Source organism: Equus przewalskii, chromosome 6 (genome assembly GCF_037783145.1).
Source record: "Equus przewalskii isolate Varuska chromosome 6, EquPr2, whole genome shotgun sequence".
Taxonomy (NCBI): Eukaryota; Metazoa; Chordata; class Mammalia; order Perissodactyla; family Equidae; genus Equus; species Equus przewalskii.
Window position 1 is genome coordinate 90408267 of NC_091836.1, and position 23802 is coordinate 90432068.

The window sequence follows — 23802 nt, forward strand, 5'->3', positions numbered from 1 at the left end:
GTCGTTATCTCTTGGGGTACAGCTTCATATTTGGAAGTTCTGAAAGACATTGTAAATAAGCCTTTTAAAGATCACTTTAGAAATGAATAGAATCAATAAATGGCTATATTTTGGAGATCCTAAATATACACTTAAAGCATAAAGGAAAAGAACAAAAACCATCATGTGAAAGGGGACTTAGGCTTTGGAGAAATTCCTAGTAACATGGAGCAGCATCAAATTAGAATTTAAAAAGTGCTATATTTTGAGCTCTGAGATGAGAGTGAAAATCAGTGTGTTTGAAAACTGCTCAAAAAGTGGCTCTGGTGACAATTAAGACCATGAAGCTTAAAATGCATACAAAGAGGCTGAATAAGACTGTATAATGAAATGTGGCTAAGCAATATTTCTAAACTAATATTTTATTTATATAATGTGGTTTTAAATATGAATGTGCAAGAAAATTAATAAATTAAGTATATACTGCAAGTAAACATATGGCTCTTACGGCTGCATCTCTAAAAGTTTAAATAGTCAAATTGATAAAAAAAACTTTGGGGAGATTTACCCTCCCAAATGGTCTCTTTCTCCCTTAGTTGGAAGGTTTTAACTTTTTGTCAATCCTACATTACAATTCAAAATGTTTGGAAAGGACTGCAAACACAGTTCTTTACCAGAAAGAACCCAGTCCTACCGTTAGTTCATCAGACACAGAGATACACAGACACATACACACACATATGCTTCAAAGGATGGGGCTGTTAAAAGATAAACTGAGGCCTGTTAAAATTTTTGTTTATTTGAGCAAGAATCATTTGGAATAGGGCAGTACCAAACCAGAAGCGGTCAGGAGCCCTCCGCTGACAGGAGCTGGGGAAAGGTTTATATAAAGTGCGGAAGCAAATTATTCCATTGGCTGTAGCTTAAAGCCTAGCTGGCTGTGTGTGATTGGTTGTCCTTGGCATCTTGATTTCCTAACCTTGATGCATTTACAGGCTTAGATTTCACTTTGCTTCCATAGGCCTCCCCTAGCTTTAGAGCCGCCTCAGTCTAATGGCCTCCTTGTTGAATTAATTTAACAGTGCAGGACATTTCTCATCCCTCAAGTCTGTCCTGACTCCCATTTCATTACGTGCAGTCAGCCTGCAGAAACACGCAGGAGCCTGCTCATCTCAGTTTCTCATCTATGCTCTGATTTATGGAAGTGTAGGTTGTAGGATGCATGGTTCTTGCTTCATCCTGAAAGGTGGATCTTCACACAGAAGAGTACACTGGGTCCTCATAGTTTACTGAATAGAGAGGCGACAGCACAAAAGAGCTTGTCGTGCAATACTTCACTGTCTCCTCCCCATCAGGGGCGATCTTCTATCTGTAGAAATCTTCCAAAAGTAATGATACTTTCATGTTTCCTCTTGGAAATGTTATGAATCTAAAGATGAACTATTAGTGGATTTTTTAACTGGATTGGAAATTAACTCCCATTTGGGAAAAACAACCCTGAATTTTGGGATCTAACACTGATTTTTAGGTACTGATTAAAACAAAGATGAAATGAATGATTTATTGTCACACTTGATAATTGTTGAGTACTTAACTTTTAATCTGGATAGGTGTGCCTTAAATGGCTCTACATTAGATGCATCTTTATTAGATAATAGCATGCATTTCTGGAATTGCATAGTGAAGGTAACTTGATGTAAGGGTCGGTAATGCTCAGGACTTATGATCTGTTATGGATAGTTACAGCTCCTTGTTCCTCTTGATTTTACTCTACGTTCATACTGTTTTATGTGAATTTACAGGAGGGCGGAAAAAAAACTCATTTGAAGACTCTTTTTAATCAATTATTATTTTTTTTGCCATCTTTGTTTGGCTTATACTTAGTGGAAAAAAGAACAATGGCATTTATTTTCAGTACAAAGATTAAGACAAATTTTAGTGATGGAGAGAGGTCTTCTTATAGTACTTAAAAGTCTTAAAATCTCAAATGATAGGAAAGGTTGAATGGAAAGGTAAGCATGCTAAAGTTGTGTGTTTAGATAATTGTATTCAGGTTTAAAGGATAACAAATCTCTTCCTTCACATATTCTCTAATTTGGACTAGCATACACTTTTCTACACCAAGTTGCTATTTTGAGAGCACATGAAAATACACAGTATGAAACTGAGGCTTCAAATAATACACAGACCTATTTGTAAAGCAGGAAAAATGAATCTTATTTAAGATATGTTCATCTCTACTGAAGGCATCATTCTTCTAAGCCATCTGATTCCATCTTATCTTCAATCTTTATTTAATTAGCCTACCAAAACTGCATTGGGTATGTAACATTACGGAAATAAATATGAATTGCTTTTCTGATTCTTCATCCAATCACAAGAACACTAAGAGGTGGATGAGCATTTCAGAGAAGACATTTTCCGGATAGCAGGAGCTGAAAAACCAGTGTGGGAAATGATCTCACTTTGCATAGACAAATACAATAACTTCACTTTTTCACAAAAGAGAAAAAATGCAAATGCACTGTTGTTTCTTATAAAGCATTTTTCTTTCAAGAGCCTATTGTGTGACAAATACGGATGTCAATGATTTTTCTACTGATACTTTAATCAACTTATGCTGTCGTAACATTGAGTTACAGAGCTTATTAAATAACAAAACCCTTGGACAGCTCTCCATCCATATCTTTATGGGTTAGAATTGACACAATGAAACAGGTTAAACTTACTGAACCATATTTAAGGAGCACTATGCTGGGCACATGGATTGATTTCCACAGCAACGTGGCAGCTTTGGATACTCTGACTTTGACATTTATATAGCACATTTATAATGTGTCTAAATCTATTTTATGTGACATTCATTTCATTTGAACCCCATTAACCTTGGGAGGAAGACAAAGTGTATAAGCTTCCCTTTATTTTATAATGTAGTAAAAAACATGAAGCTCAGAGAACTTAGAAGAACTAACCAAGATCATTCCATTCAACATTTACTAAATCAATAAATATTTTTGGAGTATTTTATTAGTTAGTATTCCTTTAGTTGCAAGAACATAAATACTTATGAAGGTAACAAACTGAAAGGGATTGTTATTTTGGTTTGCATGACTGGGAAATATAGGAAGAAATTTGATTCAGTCAAATGGTAATTACTCATCTCTGTTAGCTTTGCCTCCCTCTGTAGGTTGGCCTTAGTCTCTCCCGCTGCTCATAGGTATTCTCGCAGCTAATGGGGATGTCTAGCACCCCCTCCGTCCTAGGCTACCATCCTTCTTTACAGTTTGACCCACTACCTAGGAGAGAGTCTTCACTCCCACGCCCAGCTTTAGGGGAGGACCCTGATTGGCATTTATTACCAGTTGAGAGAATATTTGAAATGCATAATCAAAAAGCTCAGGTTAAATAACGTTAAATATTTCCAGTCACTAAAGTGGGGCTAATGTTGTCTCCTTCACAGAGTTGTAAGATTTAAGGAATAATGCATTAAAATGTGCTCAAGTATTAGTTTATTTTCCTCTTAAACTGTGTGGGGATAATTTTGCATGTGGCTGAAGTTTGCATGGAGACAACAAAAGAGAAAATAGAGAATGACTCTCTCCGTAAGAATAAATAGAACACATAATAATTCTAGAGAATAGTAGACATTATGTATGAAAAATTTAGAATAATTCTTAGACTCAGGAGGTCTGGCTAATTTGCAAATATCACTTTTTTTCCTGAAGTGATTAAGAGTCATACCCCTGCAGTGTAATCATCTAATTTCCCAGCTACAACTCTTCAGGATATGTGTTCATTTTTTTGGAAAAAGAATCCAGCAGGTGGCACCACAATCATAATATTTATACCAGTCACAATCTGTAGTGGGGGGAAAAACAAAAATTATCATATGGCCAGAAGATGGTGCTAGGGGACCAACCTTTAAAACCAGTGTATGATTTGAAGTAGTTCAATTTCACTGAATTCCAGAATTTATAATCAGGGTATTATTGACATAATTGTTTAAATTCTTCAATATCTTCAGTACCTTCCAGTTTAAACTTCAAATCTATTACTTTTACAATAAAAGAACTCTGACCAGCTCATGAAAGCAAAAAATACTTTCCTACTATACTTTTTATCACTGAGTCTTTGCAAGGAAAAAAATATTGTATTTAAATATTTTTATTTTACTGTTTCTCTATCTTCATATGTTTCAAGATAATACTTTTTAAGAAGTATAAGCACTTGTTATCTATGTCTAAATTCCTTGCTTTTCTCCTTCTATTCTTTCATTAAGATTCTCTTAGGAGGATGAAACACTGAATCAGGAGATTTAGAAACCTGCACATATACTTTCTGACATGTCTAAATTAGAAAAAAGTGCATTGAATATTTCTTCTATTGTACTTTGTAGACTTTTCTAAAATACTACTTAATGGTAATATCTTTGTATATTCTGTTGTCAATGTTCAAGTCTTTAATAACTTTAAAATAATAGGAAAAAAATTAAACTGCTTTATAACTGTTTCAAACTTTCATATAAGCAAAAACTGTTTTCTAAAAATTGTTGCTGGTTCATTTGGAATTCTAAATACTCACCTATTAAATATCTCTTAAATTCATCTATTTCTCAACAGGCACTCCATCTCTTGCATCCTCTAGCCTCAGCTGCTGGACCATTCCCATTACTGCCTGGTAGTTGACTTACATCCCCTCCTGCCCCCTCCAATCCTCCTAGGTCTTGTCCACGTCTTCTTTCTATCAGCAAAGCTCCTCTTCACCTAGATGGCTCATACACATTCTTTGGATCAGAACTCAAACATCACTTTCTCAGGGAAGCCTGCCCTATCACTGCGGTCCAGGTCAGGGCTCTCTATTATGCCACAGCACTAGTAACTCTCCTTTATGGCACTCCCCTCTGTAATCGGACATGGCTTATGGGGCATAAATTGTCAATGTCTTTTTTCCCTGACTCTAACGTAAGCTTCATGAGAACAGAGGAGTGTTCACCTTGCTCAGTATTGAGTTCCTAGTGAGTGGGAGTATCATACTTGACGTAGGAAGCTCTCGGTAAATATTGGTAGATCGATGGAATGGATGATCAAAGAAAAAGCCAGAGACCTGTGGAAAGTGTAATTGATTTGATGAATTTAGAATATTTTTCATTGACAAAATGTTTACCCTTAAGAGAAACCTCAGGATGCAGACAATAGCTGACTTCAGATATCTGCAAGGCTGTCATGTGAAGGAGAGGTGAAGCTTGTTCTTTGTGTCTCCAGAGGGTTGATCTGAGTCCGAAAACTCTTAGGAAGAATTAAATCCAAGCTTTTAAAACCTGAGTATCTGAAAATAGAACAAATTTCTGTGATAGATGGAGAATTGCCTGTAACTAGACATAATCCAGCATAAGCTAGTCATCCATTTGGTGGGGAGCAGTAAAGAGAATTCAAGGACCAGAAGGGTGATTAGGTGGCCTTTGAAATCCTTTTGAGCTTTGGGATTCTATGGAGTTATTATTTGTTAAGATATTGTCTCTGTTTGGCCATGCTGATTGCATCCTGAGGCCAAGATTGAATGGGGTGGAGCTCTCCTTTAGAATTCTTGGGATTAAGTTTCATCGTGTTTAGGACTTTCAAGAAAACGGTGATTTCCTAACATGAACTGTACCACTAATTTCAGCTTAAACTCATATTGTCAGCCTCTTCTTGGCATACACTTGGCTGTGTGTGAGTGTGTACATGTGTGAGTACGTGCACACATGCACATGTTCCTGGCTGCCTGTCTGTCTGTCACCATGGGTCTGTTTGTGTGTATCTTACTGTTCTTGTTTCTGTAGGTCTGTGTATAACTGGAACTATTTCAGATGTATTGTTTTCTTTAATAACTGAAATTGTCTATTTCAGAGTCGAAGTTTTTATCTAACTTTTACTGAACCACTGGTAACATCCACTGATAAATTTTTGAGAATAATTTTGGATTTTGCATTAATAAAACTTCTTTAATTTACTTTTTGGAGGTGGACCACATTCTGTATTTCAGATATATTAATCTTCTCAATTTCATCCGTAAACATAAGTGGTTAAACAGCTCTTTGTTCCATGAACCTATTTTCAGTCTACTATAGGAAAAAGGGTCAAGATGTTTACTCTGAGTATATTAGCTCCTAACTTTTATGCCTCAATCCAAATTTTATATCAAGCTACAAACAAAAATATTAGTTTGTCTTCAGATCTCATAATATATAAATTAAGCAGTTCTTAAGATTTTTTTGTAGAAGGCAAATGAAACCTGCACTTGAAGGATTTTTTTTCAAATCAAGTTAACTCCAAGTACACAAAGATATATTTTGCCTCATTGTTTTCATGAACCAAAGTGAGGAAACAATCTCAAAGTTGATTATTAGGATACAGGTTAAACAAATTACATAAAGTGGGCCACAATGCAGCCACTTAAAAGAATGAGGTCGTTGAATGTATACTGACATGGAATATGTTCATGATCTACTGTTAAGAGAAAAATATCAAGTACCAAACAATAAACACAGTGTGTTCCCATTAGAAAAAAAGGTATTGTACTGCAAATGCATCAAACGATGTCAGAAAGACTTCACCCAAACTGGTACAGTCGTTCCCTCTGGGTGGTGGGATTGCGTCCTGGGATGGCTGAAAGGATGAGGGTGGGGAACACCCCCTTTGCATATTTGATATACTTTATTATGTGTCAAATTTTTCTCATATACATTTGCCTTTAAGAAATAAACCTAAGAAGAACACAAAAGAATACAATCTAATGTCCACTTTGTTCTATAAGAATCAAGAGGAGGAAATGAATGATAGCCATACAGAGATGTAGAAGATTTTTGTTTCAAGTGTGTACCATTGAAATTTGGAGTTCCATAGGGAGAAGAATAATAATGAAATCACACATAGAGATCAGAATATATAAACATACACTTTCGAATCATCCTTGCTCCTGTTCTTACCAGCTCAAGGAGCAACTCTAGACTTCTGCAAAGCCTGTTTCCACCTAATAGTTTCTGTGGGCCCTGGGGATATCTTGCAGCTCCATCTCACTCTGGTTTCGTCCTGCATGTTGGACACCACAGTTTCCCTACGTGGACTGCTGTCGCTGTCCTGGGCGTGGTGGATTTGGCAGGGATGTTAGAACTCTGCTGTTGCACTGCATGCTCTGGTCTCTCTCAGTTCAGCTTGAGGACACAGAGCGAGACACAGACATTAGAAGAATGAACAGAGGGCATTTCTGGGAATGGTAAAGAGACCGGCTTAATCTACACAAGGAATTTGTGTTGGAGAGGTTTGGCAGGAGATTTGAAAGAAGTATTTTTGTTATACAAGATATATAGACACAGTCACAATATGATGAAATAGAGGTGAATCAGTAGGGTTCAAAGCAGAGCATAGAAAGTACTCTAAGTATTTTAGGCAGAAAGGAATTTAACGAGATATTAGGTGATGTGGGGTCAGTGAGCCGAGGAGTTGAAAGAAAGATTTCTTGGACTCTCAAGGTCTGGCAGTAGTGCTCTGTTATTTAGAGAATAGCATGGGGACAGGACCCACAGGCAGGAGGAGCTGCTGCCAACATGGGTTGAGGGTAGGGCTAAATTTAAGGCATAGGTATGTGAGTTATCTCTTTACAAGACAAAGGAAAGAATATGTAAAAATAGTTGTTAAAATGGTATCAGTGACGGTGGGGTCTGGTTATTGGGTGGTCTTATAACTTTTAGATAAGAATCAAACCGGATTAAGTAAATGGCAGAAGCCACCACCGTAAATATTATCTTCAGCTAAAGACAAAGGAGGATGTTGGGGCAGGGGGTGGGGTCAGTTACATGAGGTTACCAGACAGTAAAGAACTGAAGCCCTTGCCTTCCCCGTTAAGAGTTTCTAGAGATGAGGTCATCCCCCCTTCCTCCTGGTGCAGAGAGGGAGACACCCCCCACAGATAGAGACTTCCTTCACAAATGCAAATGTCTGTCATCAAAGGGCAAGCAAATTCCACTCCTCAGATCCTCCTTCTCATCTGCAGTTTTTTAAAAGTAACCAGCCTAATATAATCCTCATCATTAGGTACTTACACAATCGTTGGAAGGGCTGGAAGAACAGGTTCTGGGCCAGACTTTGTGGACTTGTTCCCAGAGTAATACAGAGCTGACCCTTCAGGAGAGCTGCTATCCCCAAAGCAGCCCGTACTCTTTGCTGAGACGACTGCCTCTTGCGCTGGAGAAGAGCAGCTGAGGCTGTGACCCAGGTCCCAGGAGTTAGACTAGGAAGTCTCTCTGCGTTTTCATACCCATGAAAGAGGAGCACGGACACCAAGTGCTGCTGCAGGAAAGTCTCACATTTCCTTTTTTTTTTTTCTTAAAGATTGGCCCTGAGCTGACATCTGTTGCCCATCTTCCTCTTGTTTTTTTCTTCTCCCCAAAGCCCCCCAGTACATAGTTGCAGATTCTAGTTGTGGGTCCTTCTAGTTCTGGCATGTGGGACGCCGCCGCAGCATGGCCTGATGAGCAGTGCCATGTCCGTGCCCAGGATCCGAACCAGCGAAACCCTGGGCTGCTGCCGAAGCAGAGCATGTGAACTTAACCTGTTGGCCGTGGGGCCGGCCCCAAGTCTCACATTTCTAAATTACCAGCAGCAAGAGCCATGAGTGGTCGGGAAATGGTGTTCTCTTCACTCGGCCTTCCAGATCTCTCTCAAGGACTGGCAGTGTATAATTTGCATCCAGCATTCTAGCTGCAAGAGTGTTGGGGGGATTTAGATTACAGCTTTCCAAACCCTCCACACTGAAGAAGAGCGGAATGGAGGTTGAGAATCAAAATATCCACCACCTTTAGGGATGCTCCAAGCAGGAAAAAAATCACTAATAATATGACCATTCAGATAAAATAGCTATTTATATTCTGTCACATATCTATTACTTTTCCATGTATGTTATTCTGTCTGTCTGTCTGTCTATCTATCTCATCTATTCAGTTGGAAGTAATTATTTTTCTAGCTTATTCAACAGGCCTTCCTACCCTTTTGCAGGTAAAAACAGTTTCCCTTTTTCTTTTAGGAAACTTTACCTCAATCCGCATTCATGTTTTCCTGGACAGCAAACCTGATCCCCTCCAACCCCAGCACCCAAACATCCTATTTATAGGCTATATGCACCAAAAAGTTCCTTTTTTTTCTAGTCATTATGGACTTCAGTTTTTGTCAGTGGTATCCGACAAGTCTTGGTGAATCTATCTATCTATCTATCTATCTATCTATCTATTTATCTATCTATATATATATTCATTCACTTTATATATACATATAAAATGGATCATAGACTAGGACATATTTGTAACTTGCCATTTTCATAGATCAGTATGGAAAAAGAGAGAGAGAGAGAAAGGCTTATTATAAGAAATTGGTTCACACCATTACGGAAGCTGAGAAGTTCCAGGATCTGTGGTCTGCAAGCTGCAGACCCTGGAAAGTCAGTGGTATAATTCAATCCATCTGAAGGCCTAAGAACCAGGAGGGTGATGCTTTAAATCCCAGTCAAGGGGCAGGGAAGAGGAGATGAGATGCTCCAGATCATGCAGGCAGGAAGCCGAAAGTGGTGACTCCCTCCTTCCTCCACCTGTCTTCCATTCAGGCCCTGACCCATTGGATGACGCCACCCACATCGGGGAGGCCAGTTTCCTTGACTGAGTCCTAGATTTAGAAGCTAATCTCATCTGAAAACACTCTCACAGACACACCCAGAAATATTTTCGAGACATTTCTCTGAGTTAATTGGACTGAGCAAAACCTAGAAATTCAAAGTAATAAGAATTGCTTTATCAAGGTTGCCAGCGTTAAGATTCAGCCGCACAAGTACTACGTTCTGTCCTACTTCTCTTGATTTGCTTTTCCCCACTAGAGAGCATTTCTCAGTGGTCACTTCTTATGTTGTGGGGGCAACTCTTTATCATCAGCCTTGTACCCCATCCATTTCTGTGCCTCTCACAGGACAAAATTCACTCCTCTTCTTTGTGGTTCATCCCTCTTTCCTGCTTCCTCGTGTTTGGCCTTTTCAGATAGCCTGAAGTATAACTGGCTTTACGGGAAACACCAATACGTTTGAAACAGTTAATTAGGAGATGTCAAATATAAGGGCTTTAGGGTCAGACAAACTTGGGTTTGAAGACCAGCTCCATCTCCTACCAGTTGCATAGTCCTGGGAAAACTGCTTTGAGGCTCAGGTTCCTTATTTGTAAGATAGAGTTTTTGTAACCATTAACGATAATGCATAAAAGCGAGGTGTTTAGCATACAAAAGGTTAACATTCAAAGGACAAATTATCAATATTCATTTTATGCAGTCTGTTGAATAAAACATTAATGGAAGCTTTTCCTCTACATTATTACATTATCACTATTGTCATCCTTATCTATCTTAAAAAAAAACAATTGCTACTAACAGTGCTGTACTTTTTTTTAGCATAAAAATGTATACCATGTACTTATTTGATATGAAATAAGGCTAATGACTCAGGTTCAAGATTGTTTTCTGGATCAGATGATACCAAGAATGTCAAACTTTTGTCAAACTTCACAAAGAAGTTGCTGTAGTGTGGGGATTATTTCAGCCCAACCTCCTCCCTTCACACAGGCAATTGCGCAGTGTGTTATATGGGCACGGGTGTTGACTAAGGGCTTTCTGCACTGTGGTGAATTCTGTTTTAGGTGTCTATCCTAAAACCTTCTATTTTAACAGATATCCCAGCAAGTCCACAGCATTTTCTGTGGTGCAGTCAGAGCAGTTTTCAGCTGAATTCCTCTTTCTTCTTTAACATTTATCACCATGGGCTCCTCAGGGTGGCACGGCCCATGTGAGCAAGGTTGACATTTGCCTTGAGCTCGTTTCTCTCCACATGCAGCATCCACCTTATCATGTGCTGTGCTGCGCTCCAGGATCCTGCAGAGAAGAGCTCTGGCCTGATTCATCTCCTTCGTGTGGATTCCTCAGCTCTGCTGCTGCTGCCGTCACGCCTGCCTTCTACTGCAGCACAGGTGAAAGGGAACAAGAGCAGAGGTGTTGGTTGTAGTAGCTGAAGATGGTTTCTCATGGGACAGTAACCAAAGGGGTCCCCCTACAAACAGGAGATCCCAATTTTAGACTGCAGGCTACAATTTATACAAGTAGTAATACTGAATATCCCCTTTTGAATAAAACTCGGATTCTGTTTCCAAGCTTTTGAATCTTTCTGGTTAATTTTTGAGAAAAGGTGGAAAGAACGAGGATAGCAGCCACCCTGCCCTGCCTTTGTCTACCTCTGTTCGCTAGAGTGGTAGACATTTTTGGTTGCAAATCCAAATGCATCTCTTCATTTCTTGTTAACAGGATTTCAAATGGGCTTGGGTGGTAGGGTGCCTGGTCCCATGACTTTTTTTTTTTTTTAAGATTTTATTTTTTTCCCTTTCTCCCCAAAGCTCCTCCGGTACATAGCTGCACACTCTTCACTGTAGGTCCTTCCAGTTGCAGCACGCGGGACGCCACCCCAGCGTGGCCCGATGAGCAGTGCCATGTCTGCGCCCAGGACCTGAACCAACGAAACACTGCGCCGCCGGCAGCGGAGCGTGCCAACCCAACCACTCGGCCACAGGGCCAGCCCCTGGTCCCATGATTTTTATGGGGTTGGGAGTTGAGGGCAATGAGATGTAGGCAAGTCTGCGGGGAGTAAACTGGGGATAATTTCTCTTCCTGGTAAAAGAGAGGCATGAAAGCAGAAACCCGTTTGTGCATGTCCCCTTTCTGCTTGGAATGCTGTTGTGCCCCCGGCTGTGGCAGCGACCTCATAGCATTCTGGTGTTCGTGGCCAACACAGTAACGGCAGAGAAATGCTGGGAGGAGTCTGGATCTTTGATCACAGTGCTGCATGGCTGCTCCAGTCCTGGCACCTCCCACCTGTAGACTTCTGATTTGGTGAGATGGTAAGTGCCTATGTGGTCTAAACTGGTTTTAATTGGAGATCTTGTTCTTTCAGGGGCAGGCTTTCTCACTGACAAACATGATACTTGATACCCTTTTTGATTTTGGGTAGGCTGAGGCATCATTTTGATGGAGTTGGGCCAGGATATCGTGGGATAGAACAGGGTCAGGAGGGGTGGCATCTGAAGCATCCAGATGAGGAGAAGGTCTCTCTCTGCATGAGTGCAAGTTAATTTCCAGGAAGCTTAGCAATTTAAAGGCAAGGAAAGCCATCACGTCCAAGTACGCCTGAGGCTGAGAATAAAAGATAAGACACAAAAGATTGGAAGTCCCCAGATGGGAAAACAGAAGCAAGAATATGGGTTAAGTGAGAGAATTAAGTGCATTTCCAGGAAAAGATAGGGTGCCCAGGGCTGGTAGCTTTTGGAGGCTTCCCTGCCCTCTACGGAGTGTGTGATCCTGGCTTAAATGCACAACTTCAGAGAGATAAATGAGTCCTTTTTCTAACATCCTGGCATCTTTTCAGTTCCCCTTTCCCTAAGCTCTGAATTGCAGAATGCATTTTGTGTTAAGAAGCAGATTTGTAGGCCTCTGAATGAAAAGCTCTGCTATGTGATTTTCTACAGAATAGCTCCTAGTCTAAAGTCACCAGCCAAAGCAACATTCTGTTCAGAAAGTGGTAAAAATATGATTAGGGAATGTTCATATACTGTGCTTCATATAGTCAAGTTTAGAAGCCTTTGCTGAGAGCCTTTTAGGAGCTGGGCCCCCTGGACCAGTTACCATCTTTCAGGAATAAACATATTGTACAGAAACCTTATAAAATCCACACAAAAATGTAGCAAAGCGTACACTTTCTTTTTCTGTCAAGCTAGCTTTTCTCTTTAAAAGCAATCTTGATCTATCAGAATCAGTAGGATCTGTTTCTCTAATACATCATGAAATACCTATCTGTGATGTTTCTCTTCCAGCATGTAGACATCAGAATGGGTTGGTCACCCTCTCTATAGGAGAGGACAAGAACATTCACTTGGAAACAAATTATATATATATTTCAAATCCATTTGTCATAGTTTTCTGAAATTTCTGAATTTCTGCTTTAGCTATTGTATCAGTCAGGATTAAGTTCAGGCAACAGTAATAACTCTAATTTGAGCAGAAAATTTATTGAAAGGTTATTGAACAGCTCTCAAAATCTCTGAAAAGGGGACAAAACCAAGTTAGAAACTATGTGGCCGAGAACAATGTCCCAAATGACACTGAGACACCACTGCACGCCCTGGTCATAGGCACCACTGTATACTACGTAGACACCATTAACACTGGTCCAGGGCACTATCTTTGGATACATGATGTAGCTAACCACTGGTTTAATTTTACTACTGATACCACTCTCTGCAGAATAGATTCTATGCGGTTACTGGTTTTTGTGTTAGTAACATACAATTCAAAGTCTAGGATGGGCACATGCAATTGGAGGACATTGGATTATATCTGTGAGCCTCAATTGCAAGAAAGGATAGAAAAACGAGAATTTGGAATTTTCTGTTTCTATGGTAGGAAATGATATTTGTCTCATTAGGCAGGGATTTCCTAAACCATGGTTAAAGGAAGCGTTTGGTCATGTCTGTAGACAATTTTTTATTGTTACGCCTTGGCTGGTGTGTGGGGTCACTACTGACGTCTAGTGGATAGAGGCCAGGGATGCTGCTAAACACTCTACAATGCTCATAACATGTCATGACAACAGAGAATTATCTGGTCTAAAATATCAGTAGTGTCGTTGTTGAGAAACACTGCCCTTAATAAAAAAGGGTTTCAGATACACATGGCCAAATGAATGACAAATATTCACAGTCTTTGGTTTGCAACTCAGAAGTGTGTTTGCAAACTGAGTGAAATTCAAAACTGGCCCCTGTACGCAGAGGGCAAGGAAAGAAGGAAAAAAGAGACAGATGACTCCAGAATGGTAGGTGGCTATTTTAACAAGCAAGGGAACTTACATAGAAGGATTGTCTTGGGCAGCCATAAGATGAGTAGATCTCCACACTCAGCCACCAGAATCTTAACATTTATAAAGAGGCCTTAATGGAGTTCAGTCACATACATCGTCCAGATGGTCTGAACAGCACATTGCCCTCTCAAGGCTGTGTCCTTGAAATGACTCCCACTCTGGAAACGGTGGGCACAATGTCCATTCCAAGGACAGTGGAGTAGGGGAGGAGCCTCTGATTGCCCAGGTCCAGCTGATGGGTCAACCAGTGGTCACGTCCTCTAAAAGATCTCCTCCAACAGCAGTGGCCAAAGACTTTTTTCCTTTCTTCTTTATTAGGTTTGTTTTTACAGTTTCCATCCTTTGTTTCAATATACTTTTCTGTATTTTGTGAGAAAAGACATATGTGAAGAAGATGTAATGAATTCAGTATCAATGAGGAAACATGCTAAGAGAGGTCACCAGCATGCCCAAGATAACAAAGATAGTAAGTGACAACTGAAACCCATGACAGATTTCAAAGCTCATGCTCTTTCCCCTCTGCCATGTCTTTTCTTCTGTAGTCATCTGGGACCACAGACAAGACATTTGTGATTATTTTTACGATTTTGTAGAAAGTCTAGATATAACACACAACAACTGGGAATGAGTCGTCTCTCCTAATTTCATTGACCTCCTGTAACCAGTTGAGCTGATAGTGTACCCTCAACCTGCATTCCACTCCTCCAGATTGCTCAGGCATCTTTCAATCCACTTACCAAAGATCTCAAGCCACATGGAACTGACAGTAATATATGTTGAAGTGAATAGTTTCTAACTGTCTCCTTAGGTTAGGGCCCAGAAAGGGGAAGGATGCTAAAGCAGTAATGGCATTCCTAAATGGGGGTGTAGGGGTATTATCCTCTCCTTTTATTCCACTATTATGCTGCATCCACTCTGCACTGGGCCCCAAGCTAGCACTATTTTCTGCTGAGCACACCACTGGGGGGTAGGGGATGTTCTCCTTTGCTCTGGAGAAATCCATAGTAGGCTGGGGCAAGCACTTGCATCAGTCACGGTTGAAAGGTCCTGAACAGGGATTCAGATCTAGTGACATCAGACGTGCCTGCAGCAGCAACCCGAGGATCCTTTTGGAATCCCTTTTCTCATGTCATCTGCGCCAGTCAGGCTCTGGCTTTGACTTTAGCCATGCTGTCCACTGAGCATAAAATTTTGTTTGGAGCAACCAACTTCAGGCGGCAGAAGCAATTTTAGAATCCCCGGCCTCCAGGGGACATATCTGAACTCTGGCTACAGAGACAGAGAGAGAGAGAGAACACAGTCTTTGGACAAGAGTAAGCACTTGGATTTGTGCTCATATCGGGGGAGGGCATCAGTGGGCTAGAGACACTGGCCTGTTTGATATGCTGAGAATGTGTGAATGCAAAGGTTGTGTTTCAGGAAATTTATTGGAGACTGTTATTTACATCCCAAATTATACAGCAGATTATTTCAGTTCTCATATGTTAATGCACTTAATTATCAAAAATTCCTATGAGGAAGATAGTGTGTTATTCTGCTGTCCAGTTTACAGGATATGTGGCAGAGGACTGGAGATGGAAGTAATATAGCATTATTACCTAGTCAGCGGTGATTTGTACCGAGGTCTGTAAGACTTCAAATCCTGGGCTGTTCAGTACCACACTTATGCTGCCAATCAGTCCTCGTTTTTCTTCTTAGGGGTGAGAGTACCACAATGTTGTTTGCTGTCTTTCCACGCTTTGTCATTCCACCTACGCATTTTGGAAATGATTAACACTGGGTTTCACAGCTTATTCACTGGACAACTACATGGGGGCACTCTTGAAACTCTGGGGAAGGACCTAAAATTAATAAATTAATGGAGGAAATCCAGCCTTCTGCTTCCCCTCCTCACTCCCACCAAAACCCATGTTTTCTTTCAAGTGAGGATCATGACCTTTCAAAGGATCTTGAAATCAATTTAGTGATCCATAACTGGCCTTAAAAAAAAGGGTTGGCTAAAACACAAGATACGAGAACATATCCAGTAAGGCTAATATTATGTGAAAATTGGTTCCATTTTAGTGATATATAATGAGGATGAGTGTAAATATAAAATGTATGTCTTACTGTGGACCACAGGGTCACAAAACCACCACATGGCTTGTAAGCTACTGTGAGACCCACTCTAGAACAGCACAAGTCACCATTATCTGGGCTGACAAGGACGGGATGTATGGAAGAGGAGTAGTTATCTTAGAAAAATAGACTGCAGAGAAGAAGCTTTGTCATGGAGTCCAATACTGCAAAAGTGCAGTGGTTGGGAAAAATAAAGAAAATACACACACACACTCTCTCTCTCTCTCTCCCTCTCCCCCTCCCCCTCCCCTTCTTGGCTAGTTCTTCCTGTCTTTTGTCAGCAGCTTCCCAGGACTTGGAGGAAGAGCTACATAATTTGAGGAACCCAGAATTTGTTCAGCATCTACAGCGTGCCAGTTTCTTTACATATATCAATCAACTGATAATTACTATAAGCCAATGGGGTGAGTAGAATTGCCTGACTTTTCAGATAAAAACCTGAGTCCCTGTGGTGACTGGTTTTCATCTACATGGTAAATTGTCATTATTCCCATTCTACTGGTGACAGGCCTCCCCAGTCTGGAAACAGGAGTGTACCTCCTTGGTCACAGTGATTGAGTGATTGGATGGGAAGGGAGGGGAGGTGGTCCACTTGGGGCAATTGGAGTTACTCCCCTGGGTTTTGTGCTGGAGTTGGCAGTGAAACTTTTCCTTTATCTTTGACCATGACTGCTATGGGTATAATCGCAGAGCTGAGGCCAGTCCTGAGGGAACACAGGAAAACGATGTAAGGAGAAGAGAAAAGCAAGTTCTGCTGGTACTGAGTCCTGTGTTCCAATCCTTGAGGTCCCTTGGCTGGCCTGGTTCTAGATTTTGTGAAGCATCTAGTATCTTTCCAACCAAGCCTTAAATCCTTATGCTAGTAAAGACCTGAGCTTTTGTCACTTAAGAGCCCTAATGAGGAATATGCAGCTACTGTGTTCACACCTTGGGTTTGAGCCAGGTCTGCTTGACTGTTTAAAGACTTTGCATGGGAATAGTTCATAGTATTTCACATGTATATTTATATGGAAGTATTTTTTGGCTACCAGGGTTGGTTCCTGGATTGCTATCTTTTCAAATCTCTTATTGTCAGTCCGTATCCTGTTTTAGACAATGAAGTGAATAACGTAATTGTTCCCTTTAAAACACTAGAGAGAAAGAGGCATTTGGAGTCTACAGAGGATGGCTTATACTCAGAAAGACAGGAGAAAGGAAGGGCTAAGTGTACAGGCTCTCACGCTGGTTTTCCTGGTTTCAAATTCTGCCTCTTAAGGCTATTAGCTGGGTAGAATTGATCAAATTACCTAGCTTCTCTGTGTCACACTTTGCTCTTCTATAAAGTGTAGATAATTGTACCTATCACAGAGTTTGCTGAAAAATTAAATTAGTTAATGCACAGAAAGTACTCAGAATAGTGTCTAGCATATGATAAATACTCAAAGAATGTTGTTTATTACTATTTTCTTAAAGTATTCATTTTAATCTCTTTTTCTTTTACATGGTGAAAACCTCTCCTTCAGATATAGTCACATACAACATAACGATGTTTTGGTCAATGAAGGACCACATATGTGACAATGGTCCCACAGATTAGATTAGCACCATGTAGGCTAGGTGTGTAGGAGGCTATACCATCTAGGTTTGTGCAAGTAATGTAAAGGAGGAAGAAATTTTCCTCTGCTCTTCTAGGTTCTTCTGGCTGGTCAAAGAATTAAATTGACACAAGACAGATTAGCAAGAGAAAAACAAACCAAAGTTAAATAACATGTGTATGTGGGAGAAACCCAGGAAAACTGAGTAACTTGCCAAAATGGCTGAAGCCACACCTTAAATATAATCCTCAGCTACAGACAAGAGAAAGTGTTGGGGATGGGAGAGTCAGGGACTTCGAAAGGAAGGAAGGAAGGTAATTCACAGGTAGGTGAAAAGGAGCAAACGTTTGGCAAACAAGTGTTTGTTTGGCCACAGAAACAGAAGAACACAGAAAGGGGTCCAACAAACAGCCTTTTCTAGGTTTCTGCCTGTCTACCACCTAGTGCACCTTATGCCAAGATGATAGTGCACTCCCTGAGACAGATTTCTTTAATCTGAATTCTTTTAGGCAGTTAAGGGGAGGTAACATGAAAAACTTTGTCTTTGGGCTGGCCCGGTGGTGCAGCGGGCAAGTGTGCATGTTCCGTGTCAGCAGCCAGGGGTCGGCTGGTTCGGATCCCATGTGTGGACATGGCACTGCTTGGCACACCATGCTGTGTAGGCGTCCCACATATAAAAGTAGAGGAAGAGGGGCAGGGATGTTAGCTCAGGGCCAGGCTTCCTCAGCAAAAAGAGGAGGATTCGCAGCAGTTAGCTCAGGGCTAATCTTCCTCCAAAAAAAAAAAAAGAAAAGAAAAACTTTGTCTTTATTTCTTACAAGTAATCAACCTAAAATAACCCTCATGTTAAAGAGACAATTTGGGGTGGCAAATTTTGTTCCCCTTCAGTATACTCTATTATGTTCATACAAGGACAAAATCATGTAATGATGCATTTCTCAGAACGTATCCCCTTTGTGAAGTAACACGTGACTGTAGAGTCTCACCTGGAAGCCCAAAATGGAAACTGGAAAATAGCAGAGCTGCTTTGGGACTTAGGATGAGAGTCCTGGATTTCACTCACTTAGTCTCAGCTCTCCTTCTGAGACATCTCCAATGGATGATAATAGTTAGAATTTATTGAACTTTTGCTCAGTACCAGGTTCTGTGCTCAGTCTACTTGCATTTTTTCATGTAAGCAGTACAATGGCCCTGTGGGGTAGGTAGTATTGTCTTCATATACAGATTTACGTATTTACAGATGATGAAACTGAGGCTTTGTGAGGGTCGGTAACTTGCCAGGGTCACATGGCTGGTAACTGTCAAAGTCAAGACTGGAGCCAGATCTGTCTGATGGTCCTGAACCAAATGTTCTTAACCATTATGCTGCTTATCCTCAGGGCTCAGGTGCGTGGTTTTAAAACCACTATTTTAGATGAATTTGGTCATTCTTGCATCTTGAAATGATGAAAAATTGGTTGTAATCCTGGATTTTACCCAGGAATCAATTTGGAGAACACTTACTTTTTATGTGAGTTTGGAAATTTCTGTAGTAACAAATTATGTAAGATGTGAATCCAAAGAAGCCGGATCCATTGGGATGAACATAAATATGGAAGCCAAACAAATACAATGCATGATTATAAAAGAGATCTAATTAACAAAGAAACAATGAAACATTCAGAAGAGTAAAATTTTATTGAATGCTATTTTCTTTGGGTCAGTGTTCAGCATCATAGAAATCATAGGAAGCTACTGGAAATTCTTAGTTGAGGAAATTTCTATTTCCCTGAAAGCCAGAGCCTCTGTGATATTTGATGCTGGGCAATGCCTACTCAGAGCACACGTTTTCATGACAGACCCCATGATAATTGTTTATGTCCTTTCTAGAGTGAATCCTTCAGCAGGACTGAGCTCTGTTATTCCCAGGTGCTGCCGTCTTGTATTCTCTTTCTCATTGACATCTGGAAACTTGTCAGAGGGAAGGCATGGGTTTTTTTTTTTTTTCCTTTATACCTTCTCCCCATTGCTACTTAGATGGCAAGAAAGAAACTTCCAGATTTCATACATCTTAAAGATCACAAAGTCTATGACCATCTCTCATCCCTCTGACCCAGTCCTAAAGGGATAATTGGAAGAAATTGTTACAGGACCATGGACAGAGTCAAACAAGATGTTCATCTTGATAGGAGCAAAGATCTTTGATCAAGAGACACAGATTACTTGAGACAGCCAGTGAAATCAATACCATGATCTTACTCCCCTGCTCCTTTTGAGCAACTGCTGGGGGCTACCGATTAGGTAAATCCAAGTGGAAGCCAGAGGGTACTAAAAGCTGTTCACGTATCCCTTACAAGTCACCCTCTGAAGGCAGAGATGAAGAAGGAGATGAGTTGAGAGTAGACTAGATGAAGAAATGGAGGCTATCTAGTGTGGATGTCAGTGTACACACACATGCACACACTCAATGAAAATCGACTGCATGCTAGTCATTAGTGTAAAATTCACTCCTTGGCTGCAATAAAGGAATTTTTTATTATGGGTGGAGTGGCCTTTGTGAAAAAATTTCTTTTGTTAGCAGTTTAGACTTATTGAAATTAATTATAAATCTAAATCAGCCAGGCAGAAAAATGGAAAAGTAAGCCAATTTACTTTTCAAAGTTTGCAAACAATTGCATCAAATGAAATTGCACAGCAAAAAACCCAGTAGTCTCCCAGGGAGACAATATTTGCAGTAACTTAATTAGATCTGGCAGTCATAGGGACTGAGGTACTGGAGAAAATGATCAGAAATATAATATTCCTCTAGTCTTTCAGCATAGATGCTTTTCAGAGCAACTCACACCTTTTGCATAGGTTGGGTACATTTGTATTCCACGTTAACTTTAGTGATCTACAATGGATCTAGCTGTGTAGTGAACCACTGAATTCTTATTATGAGGAGTAGTCCAGCTAATTTAAATGCACTTCCAGGGGAATTCAAGCACATACTCCCTAAGGCTAGGAAAATCGTACTCCTTTCTGGATATCACGAGTACATAGCTTTAGGTTTGCACTGGAGTAGATTTTCAAGGTTTTTGCTAATGGGGCCTAAAGTTTCAGAAGTTACACAGTTACAGTGAATTTGACTTCACTGCCCCTGAAGCCTTTAACATTTTCAGGTTTTGAAAATGGTTATTAAAAGCTGTACAACTTTTAATCCAACTTGTCAAGTGGATTATGAGAGAAGTGAAATAGCTGGCACTGCCCCTGTGTAAGAGAGTGTTGGGAATGACTTGGAGGGCTTGTTTGTTTGGCGTGCTTCCCTGAAACCACACCCTGGCCCTGGGCAGCTCTTGGAGGGAGACTGCTCCAAGGAGAAAAAGGACTTTCAGCTCTGCCCCCTAGTTCAGACTCCCAGCTCCCAGACAGTGTGGACATTTTGCCTGGCTCCAACCCCTGAAGGACATAACTGCTCATTGAAACCAACAGCATGATATCTGGTCAGAAACAGGAAAGGAATCCTTTGACCCCAGAGGACCTGATCTATCAGAGAATGTCAAACAGGAAGAAGCTGGTATTTTTCACAATAGCACCACTACTTCCCAATACCAATTTTCTTAGTCCATTTAGGCTGTTATAACAAAATACTGCAGACTGGGTAGCTTAGAAATGAAACGGTGAAAAACAGCTATGAGAAAAATTTATTTCTCACAGTCTGGAGGCTGGAAGTATGAAATCAGACACGTATTAAGTCATTATTTTGGAGGATTTCAGTTGTTTATATCTAAATAAATTCTTGACTTTGCATCAGTCTCTTAAGATCTCTTATCCTTAAGAGAGTAAGATCATTCTTCAAGTGATTGTGTGATTTAAAAAATGACATAAGGGTAATCATGTACCCAACATGGTCACTTCTCCTAACTGTACAAAATATTTTATTGATAAATATCAATGTAATTGACAATTCCTATTGAAGATTTTTATTTTTGGTGTTGAAGACTGTCTCAACTTCTCTCAATTGATAAAAGATGACTACAGTAGAGTCTTTGCACAGGCATATTTTCGAAATTCCATTAATATGTACCCCTTTATTAATTAATGAGATGGTAATAGATATAAATGTAGAATTTACCAAAACAAAGTTAGAAATATCCAAGAAACCAGTTGGATCCTTGATAAGGAAGTGAGTAGAGGCATAATCTTTATGCCTATGGAGATTGAGAGAGAAAATCTAAAATAAAATCTAATATTAGTCATGGATCTGAGAGTTACTCTTTTGGGTGTTCATGTGTCATGCCCCTGGCCATTGTGGGCATAATAAAGTGAGGGCCTTACACTAGTTGGGCGACAGAGGTTTTTGAGTGCTATGATTTTAATCAATCAGATATAACAGTACATAATTTAATCATGCCATTTCACTGAGCTGTGCTAATAACAAAAGCACCATTTCCCAAACAATAAATTAAGAATGAAATAAATGATTAGAATATTTTGATCATTAGTATACTTCAAATTTCTCCAACCTTTACTTACATTATTGTTTACTAATTAACAAATAAGGAGTAGCACATGTATGCTGTCCCTGCCAGGGATGTTTTCATTGTGTGCAGCCAGGATATACTGTTCACTCAGCTTCACCATCCGGCTGCTAAGAAGAGCAGGGAACCTGGGGAGAGGAAGGAGTCTCTTTGACTTTAAGTATAGTTTATACCTTTCATTTTGCCTTCTAGCTCCAAACATGAGTGTGTTCCACAGTTGGATATGCTTTTTCTACAGAGTGAATATGTTGTGACCTACATCCCAGGCCTCATGCCATCTTTCCTCCCCCATTGTCTACTGAAGCTGTAACGTAAGGCTGCCATTTGGGTATTGCCCAGTAGAAACTCAGGGATAGCGCTCTGGTATTTATTGGTATTCTGGTAACAGACGCCTAATGGAAATAGAAAGTTTGAATGATAGTATTATTCTGTTCCTTTAAATGGTTTCAGTTGTTCACATCTTCAGTCTTTTAATATAAAGCAGGAGAACAAAAAAGAATAGAGAGAGAAAGAGGGAGAGAAAAGTGAAATAATTAGGAGAGAGAGAGCCAGTTTTATTCCACATGAGCAAGTAAACTTGGGAAATGTATGAAACTGAGCCTCACCATCCTCATCCAAAAAACAGAGGAAAAATACCTACCTCAGTGTGGTCGTTTAGAAAAATTGATATGATGTATGCACGATGGAAGCTCACAGTGGGCGCGCCATAATCATTCACTTCCTCTCTCTCTTGTGTGGAGGCCAAAGCTAACATGAGTGGACAACACTTAACCTCTTTGGTTTGGTTCCCTCAACACAGAGAGTGGATTCTAGGTGATCTCAAGTGACCCAGTGTTCAGATGTCTCACCAGGCAGTGTATAATCAGACTCGAGACTGTGGGGCTGCTTCTATTTTAGGCCTAGAATTTCTTTTCAAGCTTTACCATTTCTTGGTTTGCATGACTAATACAACCTCTGGGAATACAAATGATTAAAGCAAAATAAACAGAGTCATGGTGATAACCTATTTCATCAGCTACAGCAGGAATCGTGCGCACACGTGTGAAAGAGAAATTGAGGATAACTGGATATTTAGAGAGGCTTCTGAGTTTTCATCGAGTTCTCATGTTTCTTCATGAATGTACACGTATTTAATTGCAGTCTTGTCTGCTCTGCATTTTAATCTTTTTGTTTCTCAGAGCTTGGCTAATCTTTGTGTATCATTTTCTGCTTCCACATGTTTGAGAGTCACTTCACGAAGCTCTGGGAATGCACATTCTTTAATCTTCCTCTCAGTTTATAGTATGTCAAGACAGAGCTTGGATAAAAGTAGTGTGGGGGCCTGGAATTGGCCACCCTAAGATATGTCTCTTAGGCATGAGGATTATTTGGGGCTGGTTACTTTTAATAAACTGAGACAGGGAAGGAGGTTCTGAGGAGTGGAACTTGCTTGCCCTTTTTTGGGAGATATTTACATTTGTAAGGGAAATCTCCATCTGTAAAGTTGTCTCCCTCTCTATACCAGGAAGAACAGGGATGACCTTGTCTCTAGAAACTCCTATCAATACAGAATGCAAGGACTTAAATCTGCATAATAATCTTATTCCTGTTTATTGTGCTTGTCTGGTAACCTCCTGTAACTGACTCCCTCCACCCCCAACATCCTCCTTTGTCATTAGCTGAAGATGATA

At 40.2% G+C, this 23802-nt stretch overlaps 1 long non-coding RNA gene across 17 annotated transcripts in view; it reads left to right on the forward strand.

Annotated features, from left to right (window-relative positions):
- LOC103558898 (uncharacterized) overlaps positions 1 to 23802 on the forward strand; it is a 116014-nt gene that overhangs the window by 28737 nt on the left and 63475 nt on the right. For 6 of the 17 annotated variants that reach the window (XR_011541276.1, XR_011541281.1, XR_011541272.1 and 3 more), the window contains exons 5-7: positions 10876 to 11008; positions 11429 to 11929; positions 16341 to 16463. This is a non-coding gene — a long non-coding RNA (uncharacterized lncRNA). Of the gene's footprint in view, positions 1 to 10875; positions 11009 to 11428; positions 11930 to 16320; positions 16464 to 23802 lie in introns of all 17 variants that reach the window. The other 11 variants (XR_011541271.1, XR_011541277.1, XR_011541274.1 and 8 more) reach the window with 5 other exon arrangements.